Below are 20,160 nucleotides of genomic sequence, written 5' to 3'. Positions count from 1 at the left end.
CATCATTGCCCCCATTGGGGCTCAAAATCTAAATTCCCTATCAATATGTCTTTATAGTGTGGGAGGAAACCGGAGTACCCGGAGGAAACCCACCAAACACGGGGAGAACATACAGACTCCTTGCAGATGTTGTCCTTGGTGGGATTTGATCTTTGTAATAATAATAATAATAATAATTTTTATTTATATAGCGCCAACATATTCCGCAGCGCTTTACAAATTATAGAGGGGACTTGTACAGACAATAGACATTACAGCATAACAGAAATACAGTTCAAAACAGATACCAGGAGGAATGAGGGCCCTGCTCGCAAGCTTACAGACTATGAGGAAAAGGGGAGACACGAGAGGTGGATGGTAACAATTGCTTTAGTTATTCGGAGCGGCCATAGTGTAAGGCTCGGGTGTTCATGTAAAGCTGCATGAACCAGTTAACTGCCCAAGTATGTAGCAGTACATGTAAAGCAATAGTGCTAATCACGGAGCTACCATGCTGCCTATTACCATTTTTTTTTTTTGTAAACGTTCTGCCAGACATCAACATAATATTAACATTCAAAATCCCTAAAGATTCAGATGGAGATCTCCCTAACCAATTTACATGTTTTGCAATTTGTGAATTCGAAGGACAGATCCATGTGCACAAGGCTGGTACAACAGTGCGCGTAGGCAGTACAACTTTAGTGCAGAGCTGTATAGCCTAACTGTGCTACCATACGGGGCTCTCAAGTGGTGTATGTAAGGTAATCGTCTGAAGATAAATCCGTACATACAGCCACCAGTTGAGTATATCATGCTTCTTCTTTCAGATTTCATGTCAGATGAGACCCATGTGAAGGAGCAACAAAGAGCTCATGCACTTCTACTGTAGCCCTCTTTCAGACCTGGATCAAATGAAGCTGTAACACATGCATGTGCATTAAGGCTAAAGTCTTAAGATGGTACTAGAATTGCAAGGACCAATAATGTGTTTGTTTGCTCCTAATTTTACACTCAAACATGGTTTGAGAAAGCGCATTTAAATACAGGTAGTTCTTTTATGCTTATATGCTTTTCACCCATGTGCAGCTGCATCCAAACTGATTAGATACACAAGGGCCTCACTAACCCTACATGCAGTGGTATATAGACTGCAACTCAATCTCCAGTTGTACGACTATCCCACTCACACAGAAAGCAGTAGTACTTTGTGTATCCACCCTGGAGACCAAGTAAGAGGAAACCATCTTCAACTACTCACAGAGGAGCCACAAATGTTGTTCATAGTTCAGGCACCTCAACAGCTGTTTCACATTGTCATAGGTATCTTTCATGCCGACTGGACAACCAACTGGAATTGGACCTAGTGCATTGCCATTATGCAGAAAGACCGCTTTTAGGCTTGTTTTGGACAAATCGATGAAGAGCCTCCATTTCTTTGGATTATGACTTATCTTCAGAGCTTCCATTTAAAATGTTGATGTTGCATGCCACAAGATCGCCCTCCTTGAAGGAGTGTTGGACAAGATCTTTATCATGGTTGCAGAACAAAGAAATCCGAATATCTCCCGCTGAGAGGTTCCAGGCTACAGCAGTGGAATCTAACAGCTTAACCTTAACCCCTTCCCGACCTCTGACGCCACGTAGGCGTCATGAAAGTCGGTGCCAATCCGGCCTGTGACACCTATGTGGAGTCATGGAGGGATTGCGTCCCTGCAGATCGGGTGAAAGGGTTAACTCCAATTTCACCCAACCTGCAGGGACAGGGGGAGTGGTACTTCAGCCCGGGGGTGGCTTTGCCCCCACGTGGCTACGTTCGCTCTGATTGGCTGTTGAAAGTGAAACAGCCAATCAGAGCAATTTGTAATATTTCACCTATGAAACTTGGTGAAATATTACAATCCAGCCATGGCCAATGCTGTAATATCATCGGCCATGGCTGGAGACCGCAATCTGCCCCCTCCACCGACTGACAGCTGCGATCTGCCACCGCTGTCAGTCTTTCCTCCCCTCCGTTCTGTGCTCCGCTGCCCTCCTCTCCCCTCCGCCTGCCCCGGCCTCCCCTCCGACCCCCCCACCCCCTTGCTGTCCGATCTCCCACTCCCCCCATACTTACCAAGTCCCGGTGTCCCTCCCAGTGTCTGTCTGTCTTCAGCGATGGGCGACGCCATCTTCCAAAATGGCGGGCGCAGTGCGCCCGCCGAATCGGCCGGCTGATTCATTCCAGGTACATTTTGATCACTGTGATAGGTTATATCACAGTGATCAAAATAAAAAAAATAGTAAAGCCCCCCCCCCCTTTCCTTATCACCCCCATAGGTAGGGAAAATAATGAAATAAAATATATTTATTTTTATTTTTTCCACTAGGGTTAGGGTTAGAACTAGGGTTAGGGTAAGAATTAGGGTTAGAATTAGGGATAGGGTTGCAATTAGGGTTAGGGTTGCAATTAGGGTTAGAATTAGGCTATGTGCGTATTTGGCTGCGGATCCGCAGCGGATTGACCACTGCGGATTCGTGGCAGTTTTCCATCATGTTTACAGTACTATGTAAACCTATGGAATACCAAATCCGCTGTGCCCATGGTGCGGAAAATATCGTGCGGAAATGCTGCATTGTATTTTCCGCAGCATGTCAATTCTTTGTGTGGAATCTGCAGCGTTTTACACCTGTTCCTCAATAGGAATCCGCAGGTGAAATCCGCACAAAAAACACTGGAAATCCACGGTAAATCCGCAAGTAAAACGCAGTGCGTTTTACCTGCAGATATTTCAAAAATGGTGCGGAGAAATCCGCACACGAATCCGCAACGTGGGCACATAGCTTTAGGGTTAGGGCTGGAACTAGAGTTAGGGTTGGAATTGGGGTTAAGATTAGGGTTAGGGGTGTGTTGAGGTGAGGGTTAGGCTTGTGGTTAGGGTTGGGATTAGGGTTAGGGGTGTGTTGGGGTTAGGTTTGTGGTTAGGGGTGTGTTGGGGTTAGGGTTGTGATTACGGTTAGTGTTGGAGTTAGAATTGAGAGGTTTCCACTGTTTAGGCACATCAGGGTGTCTTCAATCACGACATGGCGCCACCATTGATTCCAGCCAATCTTGCATTCAAAAAGTCAAATGGTGCTCCCTTCCTTCCGAGCCCCGACATGCGCCCAAACAGTGGTTTACCCAAACATATGGGGCATAAACATACTCAGGAAAAATTGTACAACAATTTTGGGGGTCTAATTTCTCCTGTAATTTTTCATTCAAAAAGTCAAATGGCGCTCCTTCTCTTCCGAGCCTTGCCGTGTGCCCAAACATTGTTTTACCCCCACATGTGAGGTATCTGTGTACTCAGGAGAAATTGCCCAACACATTTTAAGATCCATTTTATCCTGTAGCCCATGAGAAAATGAAAAAATTGAGGCTAAAAATTTTTTGTGAGAAAAAAAAGTACTTTTTACATTTTTACGGATCAATTTGTGAAGCATCTGGGGGTTCAAAGTGCTCACTATGCATCTAGATAAGTTCCTTGGGGGGGGGGGTCTAGTTTCCAAAATGGGGTCACTTGTGAGGGAGCTCCAATCTTAAACACAGGGGCTCTCCAAACGCGACATGGTGTCCACTAAAGATTTTAGCTAATTTTTCATTCAAAAAGTCAAATGGCGCTCCTTCCCTACAGAGCCCTGTCGTGCGCCAAAACAGTGATTTTTTTCCCCCCAACATATGTCCGTCGTCCACTGGATGCATCGTGTTTTTGCGGACCGTCAGGAAAAAATGTTCAAGGGAACGTTTTTTCGTACGTCGCATCCGCCATTTCCTACTGCGCATGCTCTGCTGGAACTCCACCCCCTCCTCCCCGGCACTTTAGAATGGGCAGTGGATGCGTTGAAAAACTGCATCCGCTGCCCACATTGTGCCGAATTTTCACAACGTCTGTCGGTACGTCGCGCCGACGCTTAGCGACAGACGCGTACCGACGCAAGTGTGAAAGAAGCCTTATCTATAGCATTCTATAGTGTTGTAGATAAGCTCCTGATCCGACCTGCAAGTGAAGAAAAATAAGTTTTATTATACTCACCAGTGGAATGGGGGGCGGTTCGGTCCGAGGGGTGTCGCAGGTCTGGGTCCGGCGCCTCCCATCTTCTTGCGATGTTGTCCTACTGCTTCTTCATCGGTCCCCGGCATCTGCGCTCCTGCACAGGAGGACTTCTCTGCTCTGTTGAGGGCAAAGCCAAGTACTGCAGTACGCTGGTGCCGAAAAAAAGGTCAGAGGCCCAGCGCCCGCACACTGCAGTACTTTACTCTGCTTTCAACACGGCAGATAAGTACGGCTGCGCAGGAGCGCGATGCCGGGGAGCGATGAATCAACAGGAGGGCGTCATCGCAAGAAGATGGGAGATGCTGGACCCGGACCTGTGACACCCATCGGACCGAACTGCACCAGACCGCCTCCCGGGTGAGTATAATATAACTTATTTTTCTTTCCTTGCAGGTCGGATCGGCAGCATTATAGAATGCTGTAGATAAGCCCTGAAAGGCAGTGGCCGCATCCTATAGCGGCCGAAACAGGTGACAGGTTCCCTTTAACATTGGGCAGATCCAAATCTTTAATAAGATTGTGAAAGTGTTGTTCAGTTTAGGTTGCCGACAGAAAGTCTGGGTCATGAGTGAGATGATTCATGACACCAATCTCCCTCTTCTTCCTCACTTGACTAGACTGAAAATGTTTCTGGTACTTTTGGAAGCAGCAGTTCTTCTGTGTGTGTATTACGTTTTTTGTCTACGTCGAAAAAACGTACAGTGACGGATCCTGCGGCGTCCGTCGTTGGCTAGAATGGAAGCCTATGGGCGCAGGATCCGTTGCTGTCCGTCAAATGATGGAATCCAACAACAGATTCCGTTTTTTTTATACTGAGCGGCATGGAAGGATTTCTATTCCTTTAATTTAACCCATTTTTCCTGCAGCTGCTGCATTGACAGATCCGTCAAAAAACAGGATCCAGTGCATCCGTTTTTACAATCTGCCCAGGATCCGTCTTTTCAACACTTTGACAGATTGTGACTGATTCTAACAGACGTAAGTGTGAAAGTAGCCTTTAAGTGGGTGGGGACATGGAGGGGACCTTACAATGTGTGTGAGGGACTGTGGAGACATCAAGTTATGGAGAGATCATATTGTGTGGGGTCTCGATAATGTACGCAGGGGAACTTTGGGCCTCATATTGTGGGGAGGGGGGTCACTGTTGGGACATCAATATGTGCATGGGGAGGATTGTTGGGGCATCATACTGTGTAGGGGTGATTGTGGTGGCATTATGCTTTTCTGCGGTCACTGAGATTATCTTACTGTGCGCATGGAGGCAAAATGTGTAGGGGTATTCACTCTGGGCTTATCGTGCTGTGTGTGAGGGCAAGGCATATTTGTAGGCATCATAATCTATGGGGGCCAGAAAAGGGTTATCGTAGTGGGTAGAATGCTGATTGACTTCAGTAGGAGCACAGTTACTGTAATACATACCCCACTCCCTATCTTTAATATTTGATAGTTGATGTTTTCTGTGACAGCGCCTATGCATTGTGACATCTCCTACTGCACCAAATTTTTTTTTGTTTTTGGTGGAGGGACAGAAAGAAGGCCCGATTAGGACTTTTTATTTGGGGCCCCATGATTTCTGTTTTCATCCCTGGAAAGGAGATACCGTAATTTGCTGATTGTTTCAGGTCCAACTTTTGGGGCGGCCACATTCTGAAAGAGTAGACGTGTGCCTGCTTAACCTCCACTCCATCGTTATCTATGGTTCATTCATACTACATATGCAGCCTGTGCAGCTACAGTGAGGGTCCTTGGCCTCCTTATAGAACTACTGCTAGTCTGGTTGAGGATTCCCCAGAAAATAGCATGCTGATAAGTTAGCTGTCATTACTTTGTGGCTTACCTTTACAAATGCCTGCTTGCTTGTTTGTGCTTTTAAGGTTTGACAAAAAGAATAAGGAAAATTCTTGGGGCAGCACGGTGGCTCAGTGGTTAGCACTGTAGCCTTGCAGCGCTGGAGTCCTGGGTTCAAATCCCACCCAGGACAACATCTGCAAGGAGTAGTAATAAAGATTATTACTATTATTAAAAATAAAGATTGTTAAAATACTAGATGGTGGCCCGATTCTAATGCATCGGGTATTCTAGAATATGTATTTATGTATGTATATAGCAGCCACATAGTATATAGCACAGGCCACGTAGTATATAGGAGCCATGTAGTATATAGCAGACAAATACTACGTGGCCTGTGCTATATACTATGTGGCTGCTATGTACAAACATACACACACATTGTAGAATACCCGATGCGTTAATACAGGCCACGCAATATATAACAGTGGCCACACAGTATATAACACAGCCACGTACTATATAACAGCCCACGCAGTATATAGCAGCCACATAGTATATAAAACTGCCCACGCAGTATATGGCAGCCACGTAGTATATAACACTGCCCACGCAGTATATAACAGTGGCCACGTAATATATAGCACAGCCCACGCAGTATATAGCACAGCCCACGCAGTATATAGCACAGCCCACGTAGTATATTGCCCAGTCACATAGTATATAACACTGCCCACGTAGTATATAACACTGCCCACATAGTATATAACACTGCCTATGTAGTATATAGCAGCCACACGGTATCTAACACAGCCCACGTAGTATACAGCAGTGTGGGCACCATATCCCTGTTAAAAAAAAAAAAAATTAAAATAAAAAATAGTTATATACTCACCCCTGGGATCCAGCGAAGCTCCGGCGATACGCGCGCGGCTGCCGCCAACTTCCGTTCCCAGAGATGCATTGCAAAATTACCCAGATGACTTAGCGGTCCCACGAGACCGCTAAGTCTTCTGGGTAATTTCGCAATGCATCGCCGGGAATGGAAGATGGCGGCAGGCGCGTGCGGCTCGGCGGACTACGGAGGGTGAGTATAGCAGGTTTTTTGTTTTTTTATTATTTTTAACATTAGATCTTTTTACTATTGGCATAGGCAGCATCAATAGTAAAAAAGTTGGGGACACACAGGGTTCATGGCAGCGGTTACAGAGTGCGTTACCCGTGGCATAACGCTGTCCGATACCGCTGTCATTAATCCTGTGTGAGCGGTGACTGGAGGGGAATATGGAGCGGGCAATGACTGCGGGGAGTAAGGAGCTGCCATTTTCTTCTGGACTGTGCCTGTCGCTGATTTGTCGTGGCTGTTTTGCCGCGACCAATCAGCGACTTGGATTTCCATCACACAGAGGCCGCGACCAATGAATATCTGTGACAGAAAGACAGACAGAAGGACAGACAGAAAAACGGAAATGACCCTTAGACAATTATATAGTAGATTTCCACCACCTTACCGTGCTTCATAATAATTAATTGTGTGCACCAGTTATATAGACTGGCGCACCACTCGGATATTGTGCCAGTATCAGTACATCTTCCACAATGCTGTATAATACAGCAAATAAACAAGACAAAAAATATGTCTCGTATATTAAAACAAGCAAACATTTTTTTTAAATATATTTTAAGAACGTTTCATCATTTTTTTATTTTTTATTTTTTATTTTTTTGGTGGTTGACTTTCTGAAAAGGCAGAAACCATTTTCCGGTCATTCAATGTACAATGAAAACTTTTCTTTTTTTATTCCTAATTTTCTCCAGTATAAATTCTCCCTTTCTGTTTCTGTACACATTTGCTTCTAGACATGGGGTTACCAGGAGATATTTGTGTACAGGTGCTTACCTTGTATCAATACCAAGATTAGGAGCGGTACAATAGTGATGTACAAAACCCTGTTTGCAATTCAAATAGTTGGTCAGCCTGGAACCTGTCAGTGCAATGCAAACTGTCTGACCCGCTATGACATCCATGCCTTGTACATTTGCTGTTTTGGAAATTCAGTGATAAAGCTGAAAGAGCATCTATCCCCGAATATGTGCTGTTCCCACAGAAGGTCAGAACCGGAGTTGCCAGTGTGATATGGTGATACTGATGAATCTGACCTTATCACACGGAGATCTCCTCACTCCCGGTGCTGACTGTCATTGGAAGTATCAAGAAAAGAGGAGAGATGAACGGTAATATCAATATCTGGGATAGATCCAGTGCATCTCTCTTTCTGTCACGACCCTTGTGATGACCGTGTGATAAGGTTAGACGTAGTCTTACCATTGGAAAAGCCGGTTATGATATTTTCATGTCTGTTTGCTATTTTTTTCCCCTGTATGACGTTGTCTCTTATGAATGAGCAACGTCATAAAGGGGGAAAAAAGTAAATGCCCCCCTGAGAAGAATCTCTGCTAACGACCCCTTTGGATGAAGGAGCCTTTAAGGTTTTAATGCCATTATGTTTGCAATGAAGAGTAGATAAAAAGATAAGAGCTTCAGATTATATAGCTCTTCAGCCCCTTTACCACAATGTAGCCAATTTACCATCCCAAAAGTGGTGAAAGGATCCACCCTCCATCCGCTACCGATCAGCAGTCATAGGCCCCGTTGGCAGTCAGATGGATACCTAGTGAATGGAGCTGCAATGTGCAGCTCTACACAGTGTGTAACAGACACTGCTGGGTACTGCAGAACAGCTCGTTTTCTGCTTTCTTTCTAATCTGAGCTGTTCTGTATTACTCATCAGTGGCCTATACACATTGAATGGAGCTGCAGATTAGGCCTCTTTGACTGTCCCATACGACTTCTACATCGCAAATACGTCATGAAATTGTCGCTCCAGCGCCGTGCATCGCGAAGTGTGACCGCAGTCTACGATGTTGGCGCGATAATTGTGCGACGATGTAACGTCACGAATCGTGCCGTCGTAGCGAGCAAAATTGCACTGTGTGACGGTACCCTAAAGGTACCGTCACACATAACGGTATCGTTAACGAAATCGTTGCTTTTTGTGACGTAGCAACGATATCGTTAACGAAATCGTTATGCGTGACAGCGACCAACGATCAGGCCCCTGCTGGGAGATCGTCGGTCGCTGGGGAATGATCAGGACTTTATTTTGTCGCTGGATCACCCGCTCACCGCGTGTGTGACGCCGATTCAGCGATGTCTTCACTGGTAACCAGGGTAAATATCGGGTTACTAAGCGCAGGGCCGCACTTAGTAACCCGATGTTTACCCTGGTTACCATTGTAAAAGTAAAAAAAAAAAAAAAAAAAAAACACTACATACTTACATTCCTGTAACGTCCTTCATCGTCAGCTTCCCTGCGTCCCCCAGTGTCAGCGCCGTCCGGCCGTAAAGCAGAGCACAGCGGTGACGTCACCGCCCTGCCTTCCGGAAAGCGCTTACACAGTGCAGGGAAGCTGATGCTGGGGGACGTGACAGGAATGTAAGTATGTAGTGTTTTTTTTTTTACTTTTACAATGGTAACCAGGATAAACATCGGGTTACTAAGTGCGGCCCTGCGCTTAGTAACCCAATGTTTACCCTGGTTACCCAGGGACTTTGGCATCGTTGGTCGCTGGAGAGCTGTCTGTGTGACAGCTCTCCAGCGACCACACAACGAATTACCAACGATCACGGCCAGGTCGTATCGCTGGTCGTGATCGTTGGTAAATCGTTAAGTGTAACGGTACCTTAAGTACACGTTAGCATTGCCAAAGCATATGGTTAAAAATACGGGGGTGAGGGAGGCATATAGAGGTCCAGGATATATCAGACTCCTTTTAGAGGATAGGGGATGTTTCCATGGTGGGGTATAGGACTCCTTGACATATCAGGCTCTTTAGTCTGGGGGATAGGGATATGTCCAGGGTGGAGTACAGGAGTCCATGACATATCAGGCTCCTCTTAGTCTGTGGCAGGCACTTACATATTACGCTGCTATGTCCACTGCACTTTCCTCTTTCCCCAGTGTTATCGGCAGTTTCTCTTCCTCTATGGCGGTGAAGTCTGGGAGGAGATCAGACAGTCTCTTGAAGTGAGTGTCCCTCACTGCGGAGTATTTGGGGCACCTCAGCATGAAGTGGGCCTCATCCTCCATGGCCTCCTGGGGGCACTGCTGGCAGAGTCTGCTCTCTTGGGGCTTGTAGTTCTATCGGTGCCGCCCGGATTCGATGAGTAGGCTGTGGGCGCTCAATCTGTATCGGCTCACGATCTGTTGCTCTTTGGAGTTTTCTAGTTTCTCTAGATATGGGGACGGTTTGTACTCCCTCTGTAGGTTCTGGTATATCGTCAGTTTCTTGGATTTGTTTGTCATTCCTCCAGATGCTGAGATATTCCTCTTTGATTTTGTGTACCATCTTCTGGATTTGACCTTTTGTCAGGCCATGTAGGTTGATGGCTTGGTGAGACTGGCTTTGGGTACTTTTTGTTGGGAGGCTTCCTGGTGTAGGAAGGCTTTGTGATGGTAGGAGCTGGGACTGCTACTTTGTAGATGAGCCTTGAATGACAGTGCCTTCTTCTTTATTGCGATGTGTAGTGTGAATCTGCTCGGCAGGCGCTGTTTGATGTGGTCCGATGGATTTGGAGAAGATACTTGCAGAACTCTAGGTGGAATATTTCAGTCTGCCCAGGGTCCCACTTAGACCAGTTTGGGTATGAGACTGGACCCCAGACCTCACTGCCGTACAGAAGGGTTGGGGCAATGATGGGGGTCAAAGATTTTAAGTCAGACGGTTACTGGTGCCTTGAGATGGTACAGATGCCTTCTGATGGCATAGAAGGCTTTGGATGCTTTGTCTTTTAGTAACTCTATGGCTTGCTACAAGCTCCCTGACTGGCTGAGTTCTAGGCCCAGGTAAGTGTACCTGTTGGTTTCTGTAAGTAGACGGTTGTCTATCATAAAGGTAGGATGGCCAGTAGGTTTCTGCTTTCTTTTCTGGAAAATCATGATATTAGTTTTCTTCTGGTTGATTGGCAGTGCCCATGTGCTGCTGAAGGCCTCTAGGATTTTCTGATGATCTTGGAGGCCTTTCTCAGTTGGTGATAACAGCACAAGGTCATCCGCATACAGCAGAAATTTCACCTGGGTGTCATAGAGGGTGAGTCCTGGTGCTGAGGAGGACCCTAGGGCCACTGCCAGCTCATTGATGTAGATGTTAAAGAGCGTTGGACTGAGGCTGCAGCCCTGTCTCACTCCTCGGCTCTGTTGGAAATAGGCCGTCCTCCTTCCGTTGACCTTCACACTGCAACTGTTCTCAGTGTAGGAGCTTCGGATAACCTCATATGTTATGCCTCCTATTCCGCTCCCCAGCAGTTTTAGTAATAGTCCTGGGTGCCACACTGAGTCGAAGGCCTTCTTGAAGTCCACAAAGCAAGCGTATATCTTCCCGTTCTTTGTATTGTGGATGTGGCTCTTGATGAGCAGAGTGTAGATGTGGTCAGTGGTGCGGTGGTTCGGCATGAACCCTGCTTAGCTCTTGTTGAGGACGTTGTGCTCGGTGAGGAAGGTGAAGATCCCCTTCTTCAGGATGCAGTTGAAGAGTTTACCCAGGTTGCTGCTGACACACATCCCCCGGTAGTTTGCTGGGTCGTACTTGTCCCCGTTTTTGTTTATAGGGGTTATGAGGCCTTGGTTCCAGTTTTTGGGGAAGCAGCCAGCCTGGAGTACAATATTAAATAGTTTTATCGCAGCCTGGATGTCTAGAGGGCTGCATTTCTGTGAGGGTCCCATCTGGACCGCTGGCTTTTTTACCTTTTTATCTGTGTAATCTTTTTGGTTATTTCTGACACTGTGATTGGTGTATCCAGAGGATTTTGGAAATCTTTGAACTTTTCCTCCATATCTTTCAGTTTTTTCACAAGCTCTTTTTGTGCCGGGTTCATATCTTCACTTGGGATGTCATTGTAAAGGTCCTTGAAGTACTGGAGCCAGATGTTGCCGCTCTGGATGCGGAGTCTGTTGCTTTTGGATCCAAGTTGATTCCACAGTTCCCAAATTTTGTTGTCTTCAAGGGCAACTTGGAGTTGGAGGAGCTTGGTAGAGATGTGGTTTTGCTTTTTCTTTGAGGATGGCTTTGTAATTTCGTTGTACGGTGTGGTAGGCTTCTCTCAGAGTTGTTGGGGTTTCTGTGTTTATTTGAGGACATTCTTAGGGCCTTCCGTATGGTCTTGCATTCTTGGTGATCTTGCATTCTTTGTCAAACCAGTTGTTGGGATTTTGTTCACTCGGCCTCTTGTTGATGCTTCTTTTCAGGTCAGACATTTCTGCCATGGCAAATAGAATGTCGTTAAAAGGAACCTGTCACCCCGTTTTTTCAGATTGAGATAAAAATACTGTTAAATAGGGCCTGCGCTGTGCGTCACAATAGTGTATGTAGTGTACCCTGATTCCCCACCTATGCTGCGAAATACATTACCAAAGTCGCCGTTTTCGCCTGTCAATCAGGCTGCTCAGGTCAGGTGGGCGTGGTTACATCGCTGTTTCTTCCCCAGCTTTCCGTTGGTGGCGTAGTGGTGTGCGCATGTCCACCAACGGAAAGCTGGGGAAGAAACAGCGATGTCACCACGCCTACCTGACCTGAGCAGCCTGATTGACAGGCGAAAACGGCGACTTTGGTAATGTATTTCGCAGCATAGGTGGGGAATCAGGGTACACTACATACACTATTGTAACGCACAGCGCAGGCCCTATTTAACAGTATTTTTATCTCAATCTGAAAAAACGGGGTGACAGGTTCCCTTTAAGGTCTCTTACCATTAGGTGTACTCCTTCTGGGTTAAGTTCATACACGTTATTATTGAAGCTTTGGAGCTTCTCTCTCTCTCTCTCTCTCTCTCTCTCTCTCTCCCTCAGATCCAGTGCATCAGTTTTTAAAAAAATCTGCATGGGATCCGTCTTTTCAACACTTTGACAGATTGTGACTGATGCTAAAAAAAACTGATGTGTGAAAGAGGCCTACAGTTGAGCATGAAATGTTAACAGTTGATCAGTGGAAATGCCAGTTGTTGACCCCCACAAATCTGATAGATCATCAATCTTGTGAATAGTCAACACTTTGTTCATTTTTCTATTTCCGAATCTTCGTGTAGTGAGGGTACTTTTCCCGTATACTGGCACCAATATTTCTTGTAGCTACTGTACATAATGAAGCAATAAGCACTGTGCACCTCAGTACCGCAGCTGAACAGTGTTGTGTCCGAAGGTCTGCATGGTGGAAGTAGCCTGATCAGTGGCTGGATGTTACAGGATCCTTGAACCTCACGTATATGACCATGTGTATATAGACTTGCAATACAGAACTGTATTGTGCTCTGAATTGAAGCCCACTGAGTCTACTTTCACAGTTGTACTCATGACCCCATTAACAATGCAGTTCTATCACATTCAGAATTCGTGTGATCGCACTACGCACACTTTTTTTTTTCTTTCCTTTATTTTTTAGACATACGTTTTACTTGGGAAATACAAAATTAGGATTTTTGTGAAAATAATATTTTGTTTCACCTTTCATTAACCCCTTTACCCCCAAGGGTGGTTTGCACGTTAATGACCAGGCCAATTTTTACAATTCTGACCACTGTCCCTTTATGAGGTTATAACTCCGAAACGCTTCAACGGATCCTGGTGATTCTGACATTGTTTTCTCGTGACATATTGTACTTCATGATAGTGGTAAAATTTCTTTGATAGTACCTGCGTTTATTTGTGAAAAAAACGGAAATTTGGCGAAAATTTTGAAAATTTCGCAATTTTCAAACTTTGAATTTTTATGCAATTAAATCACAGAGATATGTCACACAAAATACTTAATAAGTAACATTTCCCACATGTCTCCTTTACATCAGCATAATTTTGGAACCAAATTTTTTTTTTGTTAGGGAGTTATAAGGGTTAAAAGTTGACCAGCAATTTCTCATTTTTACAACACCATTTTTTTTTAGGGACCACGTCTCATTTGAAGTCATTTTGAGGGGTCTATATGATAGAAAATGCCCAAGTGTGACACCATTCTAAAAACTGCACCCCTCAAGGTGCTCAAAACCACATTCAAGAAGTTTATTAACCCTTCAGGTGTTTAATAGGAATTTTTGGAATGTTTAAATAAAAATGAACATTTAACTTTTTTACACAAAAAATTTACTTCAGCTCCAATTTGTTTTATTTTACCAAGGGTAACAGGAGAAATTGGACCCAAAAAGTTGTTGTCCAATTTGTCCTGAGTACGCTGATACCCCATATGTGGCAGTAAACCACTGTTTGGGCGCATGGGAGAGCTCGGAAGGGAAGGAGCGCTATTTGACTTTTCAATGCAAAATTGACAGGAATTGAGATGGGACGCCATGTTGCGTTTGGAGAGCCACTGATGTGCCTAAACATTGAAACCCCCCACAAGTGACACCATTTTGGAAAGTAGACCCCCTAAGGAACTTATCTGGATGTGTGGTGAGCACTTTGACCCACCAAGTGCTTCACAGAAGTTTATAATGCAGAACCGTAAAAATAAAAAATCATATTTTTTCACAAAAATTATATTTTTGCCCCCAATTTTTTATTTTTCCAAGGGTAAGAGAAGAAATTAGACCTCAAAAGTTGTTGTCCAATTTGTCCTGAGTACGCTGATACCCCATATGTGGCAGTAAACCACTGTTTGGGCGCATGGGAGAGCTCGGAAGGGAAGGAGCGCAGTTTGACTTTTCAATGCAAAATTGACAGAAATTGAGATGGGACACCATGTTGCGTTTGGAGAGCCACTGATGTGCCTAAACATTGAAACCCCCCACAAGTGACACCATTTTGGAAAGTAGACCCCCTAAGGAACTTATCTAGAGGTGTGGTGAGCACTTTGACCCACCAAGTGCTTCACAGAAGTTTATAATGCAGAACCGTAAAAATAAAAAATCATATTTTTTCACAAAAATTATATTTTTGCCCCCAATTTTTTATTTTTCCAAGGGTAAGAGAAGAAATTGGACCTCAAAAGTTGTTGTCCAATTTGTCCCGAGTACGCTGATACCCCATATGTGGCAGTAAACCACTGTTTGGGCGCATGGGAGAGCTCGGAAGGGAAGGAGCGCCGTTTGACTTTTCAATGCAAAATTGACAGGAATTGAGATGGGACGCCATGTTGCGTTTGGAGAGCCACTGATGTGCCTAAACATTGAAACCCCCCACAAGTGACACCATTTTGGAAAGTAGACCCCCTAAGGAACTTATCTGGATGTGTGGTGAGCACTTTGACCCACCAAGGGCTTCACAGAAGTTTATAATGCAGAGCCATAAAAATAAAACAAAATTTTTTTCCCACAAAAATTATTTTTTAGCCCCCAGTTTTGTATTTTCCCTAGGGTAACAGGAGAAATTGGACCACAAAAGTTGTTGTCCAATTTGTCCTGAGTACGCTGATACCCCATATGTGGGGGGGAACCACCGTTTGGGCGCATGGGAGGGTTCGGAAGGGAAGGAGCGCCATTTGGAATGCAGACTTAGATGGAATGGTCTGCAGGCGTCACATTGCGTTTGCAGAGCCCCTAATGTACCTAAACAGTAGAAACCCCCCACAAGTGACACCATTTTGGAAAGTAGACCCCCTAAGGAACTCATCTTGATGTGTTGTGAGAGCTTTGAACCCCCAAGTATTTCACTACAGTTTATGACGCAGAGCCATGCAAATAAAAAATATTTTTTTTTCCACAAAAATTATATTTTAGCCCCCAGTTTTGTATTTTTCCAAGGTTAGCAGGAGAAATTGGACCCTAAATGTTGTTGTCCAATTTGTCCTGAGTACGCTGATACCCGATATGTGGGGGGGAACCACCGTTTGGGCGCATGGGAGGGCTCGGAAGGGAAGGAGCATCATTTGGAATGCAGACTTAGATGGATTGGTCTGCAGGCATCACATTGCGTTTGCAGAGCCCCTAATGTACCTAAACAGTAGAAACCCCCCACAAGTGACCCCATATTGGAAACTAGACCCCTCAATGAACTTATCTAGATGTGTTGTGAGAACTTTGAACCCCCAAGTGTTTCACTACAGTTTATAACGCAGAGCCGTGAAAATAAAAAATCTTTTTGTTTTCCCACAAAAATTATTTTTTAGCCCCCAGTTTTGTATTTTCCCAAGGGTAACAGGAGAAATTGGTCCACAAAAGTTGTTGTCCAATTTGTCCTGAGTACGCTGATACCCCATATGTTGGGGTAAACCCCTGTTTGGGCACACAGGAGAGCTCGGAAGGGAAGGAGCACTGTTTTACTTTTTCAACGCAGAATTGGCTGGAATTGAGATCGGACGCCATGTCGTGTTTGGAGAGCCCCTGATGTGCCGAAACAGTGGAAACCCCCCAATTATAACTGAAACCCTAATCTAAACACACCCCTAACCCTAATTCCAACGGTAACCCTAACCACACCTCTAACCCTGACACACCCCTAACCCTAATCCCAACCCTATTCCCAACTGTAAATGTAATCTAAACCCTAACCCTAACTTTAGCCCCAACCCTAACTGTAGCCCCAACCCTAACCCTAACCCTAATCCTAGCCCTAATCCTAGCCCTAACCCTAACCCTAGCCCTAACCCTAGCCCTAACCCTAGCCCTAACCCTAGCCCTAACCCTAGCCCTAACCCTAGCCCTAGCCCTAGCCCTAACCCTAGCCTTAACCCTAGCCCTAACCCTAGCCCTAACCCTAGCCCTAACCCTAGCCCTAGCCCTAACCCTAGCCCTAACCCTAGCCCTAATGGGAAAATGGAAATAAATACATTTTTTTTTATTTTTCCCTAACTAAGGGGGTGATGAAGGGGGGTTTGATTTACTTTTATAGCGAGTTTTGTAGCGGATTTTTATGATTGGCAGCCGTCACACACTGAAAGACCCTTTTTATTGCAAAAAATATTTTTTGCAATACCACATTTTGAGAGCTATAATTTTTCCATATTTTGGTCCACAGAGTCATGTGAGGTCTTGTTTTTTGCGGGACGAGTTGACGTTTTTATTGAAAACATTTTTGGGCACGTGACATTTTTTTATCGCTTTTTATTCCGATTTTTGTGAGGAAGAATGACCAAAAGCCAGCTATTCATGAATTTCTATTGGGGGAGGCGTTTATACCGTTCCGCGTTTGGTAAAATTGATAAATCAGTTTTATTCTTCGGGTCAGTACGATTACAGCGATACCTCATTTATATCATTTTTTTATGGTTTGGTGCTTTTATACGATAAAAACTATTTTACAGAAAAAATAATTATTTTTGCATCGCTTTATTCTCAGGACTATAACTTTTTTATTTTTTTGCTGATGATGCTGTATTGCGGCTCTTTTTTTGCGGGACAATATGACGCTTTCAGCGGTACCATGGTTATTTATATCTGTCCTTTTGATCGCGTGTTATTCCACTTTTTGTTCGGCGGTATGATAATAAAGCGTTGTTTTTTGCCTCGTTTTTTTTTTTTTTTTCTTACGGTGTTTACTGAAGGGGTTAACTAGTGGGCCAGTTTTATAGGTCGGGCTGTTACGGACGCGGCGATACTAAATATGTGTACTTTTATTGGTTTTTTTTTTTTATTTAGATGAAGAAATGTATTTATGGGAATAATATTTTTTTTTTTTTTTCATTATTTTGGAATATTTTTTTTTATTTTTTTTACACATTTGGAAAATTTTTTTTTTACTTTTTTACTTTGTCCCAGGGGGGGACATCACAGATCAGTGATCTGACAGTTTGCACAGCACTCTGTCAGATCACTGATCTGATAGGAGTGCAGGCTGCTTCACAGTGCCTGCTCTGAGCAGGCTTCTGTGAAGCCACCTCCCTCCCTGCAGGACCCGGATCCGCGGCCATCTTGGATCCGGGGCTCGAGCAGGGAGGGAGGTGAGGAGACCCTCGCAGCAACGCGATCACATCGCGTTGCTGCGGGGGGCTCAGGGAAGCCCGCAGGGAGCCCCCTCCCTGCGCGGTGCTTCCCTGCACCGCCGGCACATCGCGATCATCTTTGATCGCGGTGTGCCAGGGGTTAATGTGCCGGGGGCGGTCCGTGACCGCTCCTGGCACATAGTGCCGGATGTCAGCTGCGATAAGCAGCTGACACCCGGCCGCGATCGGCCGCGCTCCCCCCGTGAGCGCGGCCGATCGGCTATGACGTACTATCCCGTCCAGGGTCAGATAAGCCCAGGGCACCTCGACGGGATAGTACGTCTAAGGTCACAGAGGGGTTAAACATGCATTGGCGCAAAATAATTTTTTTTTTTTTTGAGTACACATCATTTCAGGCCTGTCTGAGTTGTGTATTCAGGCAGGGTAGTAGTTGTGTTTTTTTACGGATCAGAAATGTCTATGCAAAAATGTAATGGAAACTTTCTGTCCCTATATTATTAAATACTTTGTACGGTAGATATTATTAGTATATATCTTATTTTATTTGATGTCTTTGAGCTGTATTTTTACTTGTACTTCCTCAGACAAATTGCTCAATTACAAGTTAAATGTAATATTGTCTAGTGGCCACTCTAGGAACAAATGAGGTTATGTCGATACGTTTTCATCTACCTGATTAACCTGCTCAGCAGTGCAATTCACAGCAGACAGAAACATTGCATAAATGAGATTTTTCAAATGTTTGCCCTCATTTTATGAATCTCCAGTGACAAGACAATTCATTTCTGAATTTAAATTCTCCATTCCCAGCAGGTTTGTATTTATTTGCAGAAAATTGAATTGCTAAGTGAAAATGACTTTCCATTCTGTATCCTAAAGGGAATATTAGTTATCCTAAATATACTGTATAGGTACACAGTATAGGCTGGATAGTGGATACCTACACTCCCTGACAGAAGTTATGTCGCTTATCCATGTTGTGTAAATAAAAACTTATAACCTGACGTTAACTTCATCCATTGGTTGTATAAATTATACTTTTGAAAGCTGAAACACTCCGAAATGTGGTTTAGGTTAAAAAAAATAAAATAAATTGGCTTCAATGCAGAAATATTGATCAGTTAATGGACACAGAACGGTCAGATTTTGGCAAGACAAAAGTTTTGTCACCTGGTCATGTAATGCACCAAATCCTAGTTTACATCCTCACCTGTGCTCAGTAAATGATCGGTTAATTAATGTGTGTGTGTATAAGGCCGGTTTCACACGTCAGTGGTTCCGGTACGTGAGGTGACAGTTTCCTCACGTACGGGAGCCACTGACACACGTACACACATTAAAATCAATTCATCTGTGCAGATGTCATTGATTTTTTGCGGACCGTGTCTCCGTGTGCCAAACACGGAGACATGTCAGTGTTCGTGGGAGCGCACGGATTACACGGACCCATTAAAGTCAATGGGTCCGTGTAAAACACGTACCGCACACGGACGTTGTCCGTATGCCGTGCAGGAGACAGCGCTACATTAAGAGCTGTCCCCCCCACTGGTACTGAATCCGCCATTCATATCTTCCCTGCAGCAGCGTTTGCTGTAGAGAAGATATGAATAATAGTGTGTAAAATCAAGATCCAGGTCATCACCCCCCTCCCACCTCTTCTCCCCCCCTCTCCCCCCCCCCCTCTCCCCCTCCCCCCCCTCTTCCCTCCCCCACTGTGATTAAAATACTCACCCAGCTCCCGGCTCCCCCGCTGCTTCCTGTTCTGGCCGCACCTTGTACTGTATGAGCGGTCACGTGGGGCCGCTCATTTACAGTAATGAATATGCGGCTCCACCTCCCATATCTTCTCTACAGCAAACGCTGCTGCAGGGAAGATATGAATGGGGCTTCTGCACGATGCAGGGGACAGCGCTAAACTTTAGCACTGTCTCTGGCACGGTGCGTGTGGTACCCAGTGGGCACACGGGCGGCACACGTGTGCCACACCGATGTGCCACAGAAACGCACCGGCACACGGACACAGATAATTCCGGTACTGGAATTATCTGGACGTGTGAGACTGCCCTAAAAAGAAACCCAGCACCCCAGACCTCCACTGTTGTGAATTCTGTGGCTGAATTCACTCCTGTGGTCACAAGTGGTACTGCAGCTTCTGAGCTTCCTCCCTCAGGTGTTCTGGTGAGCTCGTTAACTGCTTCATTACTTAACTCCGCCTGATGCTGCTATCCTTGCTCCTTGTCAATGTTTCAGTGTTGGATCTGAGCTTCTCCTGATTGTTCCTGTGACCTGCTGCTCTGTATAGCTAAGTGCTTTTTGCTTTTTTGTTGCTTTTTTTCTGTCCAGCTTGTCTTTTGTTTTGCTGGAAGCTCTGAGACGCAAAGGGTGTACCGCCGTG

At 45.0% G+C, this 20,160-nt stretch overlaps 1 protein-coding gene across 7 annotated transcripts in view; it reads left to right on the top strand.

The window, feature by feature from the left end:
- INPP4A (inositol polyphosphate-4-phosphatase type I A) overlaps nt 1-20,160 on the top strand; it is a 187,434-nt gene that overhangs the window by 30,354 nt on the left and 136,920 nt on the right. The window contains exon 1 of one of the 7 annotated variants that reach the window (XM_069757490.1): nt 4,973-5,033. The exons of the other annotated variants lie outside the window; for them this stretch is intronic. The gene's annotated coding sequence lies outside the window, so the exon portion shown is untranslated. Of the gene's footprint in view, nt 1-4,972; nt 5,034-20,160 lie in introns of those variants that run through there. 7 annotated transcript variants of the gene reach the window in all.

Source organism: Ranitomeya imitator, chromosome 3 (genome assembly GCF_032444005.1).
Source record: "Ranitomeya imitator isolate aRanImi1 chromosome 3, aRanImi1.pri, whole genome shotgun sequence".
NCBI classification, from domain to species: domain Eukaryota; kingdom Metazoa; phylum Chordata; class Amphibia; order Anura; family Dendrobatidae; genus Ranitomeya; species Ranitomeya imitator.
Note: the sequence above shows the minus strand (reverse complement) of the source record. Positions and strands in the feature narration are given on the sequence as shown.